Raw genomic sequence first — 5,012 nt, forward strand, 5'->3', positions numbered from 1 at the left:
GTACGCTTCGTGCTTGTGTATGAAATCAGGCCTTGAGCCTAGTAGGCTTCGTGCCAATTTAGTGAATCAGATAACCGTTGTGATTTTATTAAGCTTAACAGGTAAATAAAAGTTGAAGAAAGGCCTGTTTACAATTAATTATTGTTCATGACTTTATGAAATGTTAATAGTGAGTTTTTATCATATGATGGAAAAGATAAATTATGGAAATCCATTTCCTAGTATATGTGTAACACCCCTAACTTGTGACCGACGCCGGTGTCGGACACGAGGGGTTAACGAGACAAATCCTCTTAAAGTACCGACCAATTTGGCATTTCTGGACAGGCTGGAAAACTGCGTCACCGTCGCCTTAAAAATCATATCTCGAGTTCCAAAACTCGGAAACTGGTTTCGTAAATTTTCCCTGAATTTAGACTCGTATACCCATCCATGGATTTATTTTTAGAATTTTTGGTTGGGCCAATTGGTACAGTTTATTAGTTAAAGTCACCCATGTTACAGGGATCGACTGCTCTGACCTCCGCGCGTTACAACTTGAATATCTTTCTGTACAGGGATTTAATACTGGTGCCGTTTGTTTCTAATGAAACTAGACTCAAAATGGAATCTGTACATATAAGGCATGACTCCTAATTCTTTCTGGATAATTTATGGAAAATTTTCAAAGTCGCGACAGGGGACCCAGAAACCGTTCTGGCCCTGTCTCACGAGAACTTTAATATTTCCCAGTATACTGCTCATATGGTCGTTTCGTTTCGTCCATATAAAAATAGATTCATCAAGGTTCAGTTCCATAATTTACTCACTATTTAATTATACTTCTACTATTTTTAGTGATTTTTCAATCTCATCTCACTGCTGCTGTCCGCAACAGTTACTGCAGTAGACTATGCCAATTTCATGAATTTTTCCTTGGCCTTAATCATCCATCATACATGACACAAATTATGGCCACCTTAACAAAATTTGAGTTTCTAAGACTCGTGGCTATAGGTTCTAGCATCCCACTCGACGACCACATAGGCCATTTTCACATGGCTTAAAGTTTACAACCCACAATTCGACAAAATATAATAGCCTATACATGCCAAATGTTCTTCAACAACAAAAAACAATACCACAAGATTTCAGCGGTGTGATGACTTCAACGACGGTTCCGAGCACGCAACAATACGAGTCCAAGAGACCTAAAATGGGTGACAAGAAAACACCGAGTGAGTTTACAACTCAGTAAGTCATAAGCATTCGTCAATCCACCGATAAAGTTACTACTACATGTACAACAAATGAGGCTAGGTACTCGTCCATATCGAATTTATACCATAATACCTCGGACCTTTCGGTCCAATCTCGCACTAATTCATACATCCACATTTCATATTCTACACAACAAGATAATCAAGCATTTTTACACATTAACTCATTTTCCAGCACAACCATACAATTTCAATCATCACATAGATTTAAGGCTTACCAAATTCAACCCCGAGCATGAACATATTTTCTATTCGTCATGAGCTCGAGGTACTTACCCGATCCGCTGTCCGGGATTAGCTCGATAAATGTCGCACACTCAGTGCCAATTGTAATGCAAGAGCATATAGTGAATCCGCACACTTAGTGCTATATGTATTCAACTCGCACACTTAGTGCTATATAATCAAACTCGCACACTTAGTGCTGTACAATTTTAAACCCGCACACTTAGTGCCAATCTTGTCACCGTGTCCATTTATACCCGCACACTTAGTGCCGAGACCAATACCTTATGTATTTTGCTGCCTTTATACATTCAACAATGGCATCATTCCATACACATACATTTCCATTTACAAACCAACTCATTTAAACACATTTGCATATATATATTGATCATTTAAATCAACACCAAATATACGCTTAATGACTTACCTTGTGTTGGGTAAAACAGTCCAAGTCGGCTACTCGATGACCTTCGTCTTTCCCTTGCTTGATTCTCCTTCTTTAACTCCTTGAGCTTAATCAATAAATCAACTAGTTTAACCCTCTTGCTAAACATTCATAATTCAATTACACATGCATATGTATGTTTGTATATTCGGCAACCATCCTCACTTATTACCCATTTGGTCAACAATCTAAGCCAAGATAAGGCTTCAATATGGTTGCCTCTAACCGAATACATGCACACCAATCTACTTCCTTTGGCCGAATATGCATGTCTATGTGGAGGCCAATTTTACACTTAATACTACACAAAAAAACAGCATACATTTTCCTAATTAACGCATTACATATTGTAGTTCTATACACATCTCTCATTTATTTCATAACCAAACAACATCACAAGCAAATAGACACCTTAAAATAGTATACATGTCATACCAATTCATCATGTGCAAACATATATTCATGTAGGTGCAATGGCCGAATTCTCAAGTGGCTTATATCCAAATATACACACATATCCAAAGCTTAAATCTTACTTACCATGCAACATGCATGAATCATACTTATGGATATAACATGGCCGAATACCACAACACCATACCGTTTCAATTTGGTCATGGTTAAACAAAGAGCTTAGTATCTCATTCAAAAATGCTAAAAGAAAATCTAAGAATCCTCAATCCACCATCACATGAATCATTATCAAGCTTGATATTTAGCATGCAATGGCATTAACACCATATTCACTTTGGCCGAATTTTATTCCCATGACATAACAAAGATTTGAACCATGGGCTAACAAGAACATCAAGCTAGCAACTAAAATATACATGAATCTCATGGCAAAACATCAAACTTACCTTAATCTAGGTACAAGTATGGCCAAACCTCCTCCTAAACCTCTTCCAAACCAACATGAAACAAGAATTCCTTCCTTCTTCCTTAGAATTTTCAGCCCAAAGGAAATGAAAATGATGAACAAAATTCTTCTTTCTTTCTCCACACTCACGGCAATGGGCATGCATGAGACCATTTTTTTTTTTTTTTTTTTGTTCCCTTTCATTATTAAATTCCCATGCTCACTATTTTATTTTTTTCTTACATACACCATTGTCCCAACATGTTTTATGACATGTTTTTACCCATAATCTCTTGTCATGGCCGACCACTAACTATTAGGGGGAAATTTGACATGCAAGTCCTCCCCTTTGACTACATGCACTATTAGGTCCTTATAGATTAGCCTATCACTTTTCAAAAGTGTCACACAAGTCCTACTAACTGAATTCACATACTATCGGCTAAATCAAGCTTGAAATTTTCACACATTCATAATTACATATTCTAGACAATAAATATTACGCTCAAACATTTCGGTGACTCGGTTTAGCGGTCCGAAACCACTTCCCGACTAGGGTCAATTTTGGCTGTCACAACTCTCCCCACTTAAGAAATTTTCGTCCCCCAAAATCTTACGAGTAAATAGGTTTGGGTAACGCTCTTTCATAGAGTTCTCGGGTTCCCAAGTAGCTTCTTCCATCCCGTGTTTGAGCCATAACACTTTTACTAATGGAACTCTTTTGTTTCGCAACTCCTTCACTTCACGAGCTAGGATACGAATCGGTTCTTCTTCATAACTCATATCGGCTTGAATTTCAACCTCGATGGACTAATTACGTGACGGGTCGATCTATAACGTCAAGCATCGAAACATGGAAGACGTTAGAATCCTTTCAAGTTCGGGGCAAAATCAAACGATACGCGACCGGACCGACTCGCTCAGATATTTCATATGGCCCGATGAACCTCGGGCTCAATTTTCCTTACGGCCAAATCTAAGCACCTTCTTCCAAGGTGAAACTTTGAGAAAGACCTTGTCTCCAACCCGATATTCAATATCTTTTCTTTTCAAATCCGATACGACTTTTGGCGATCCGAGCGACTTTCAAACTTTCACGAATTACTCGAACTCTTTGCTCGGCATCCTTAACCAAATCAACCTCAAGAATTTACCTTCACTAAGTTCACCCGAATAATGGGTACGGCATTTACGATCGTATAAAGCCTCGTAAGGCGCCATCTTAATACTTGATTGAAAGCTATTGTTGTGCGAATTCAATCAAAGGCGTATACTGCTCCCATGAACCACTAAACTCAAGGATACAACATCTCAACATATCTTCGAGTATTTAAATTATCCGCTCGGATTGACCATCGGTTTGGGGGTGAAAGGCGGTCTGAAATGCAACTTGGTACCCAAAGCTTCTTGAAATTTCTTCCAAAATCGCGAGGTAAATCTCGGATCTCTATCCGACACAATAGAAATCGGTACCTCGTGTAATCTTACAATCGAGAAACGTATAATTCGACTAGTTTATCCAATGAAAAATCCAGACGCACGGGATAAAGTGAGCCGACTTAGTCGGTCTATCAACAACAACCCAAATCGCATCCTTCTTACTAGTCGACAATGGCGGCCGGACACAAAGTCCATTGTGACTCGATCCCATTTCCACTCGGGTATCGTGATCGGTGAAGCAACTCAAGGCACTTGATGTTCCGCTTTCACTTGTTGACATATTAAACATCTCAAACAAAGTCGGAGATGTCCCGCTTCATACCATGCCACCAAAACCGACGTTTCAAATCGTTGTACATCTTCGTACTCCGGGTGGATTGCCATTCGGCTACAATGGGCTTCGTTCAAAATTATTGGAATAAGTTCAATTCTTTGGGACACAGACGACTTCGAACCTCAAACAATCGTCATCATCGATTTGAAATTCGAGTCCTTGTTCGAACACACTCATCCCGTTTTGCAACCAACTCATCGTCGACTTTCTGAGCTTCACGAATTTGACGTATCAATAATGGTTTGGCTTTCAATTCAGCTACTAACACATTGTCGGGTAGGATAGACAAGTGTACGTTCATCGTTCGCAAGGCAAATAGTGATTTCCGGCTTAAGGCATCCGCAACCACATTAGCCCTTCCCGAGTGATAATCAATGACGAGCTCATAATCTTTTAACAACTCGAGCCATCGCCTTTGTCGCAGATTTAAGTCTCTTTGGGTCATCA

The sequence above is a fragment of the Gossypium arboreum genome, chromosome 4 (assembly GCF_025698485.1).
Source record: "Gossypium arboreum isolate Shixiya-1 chromosome 4, ASM2569848v2, whole genome shotgun sequence".
Lineage (NCBI taxonomy): Eukaryota > Viridiplantae > Streptophyta > Magnoliopsida > Malvales > Malvaceae > Gossypium > Gossypium arboreum.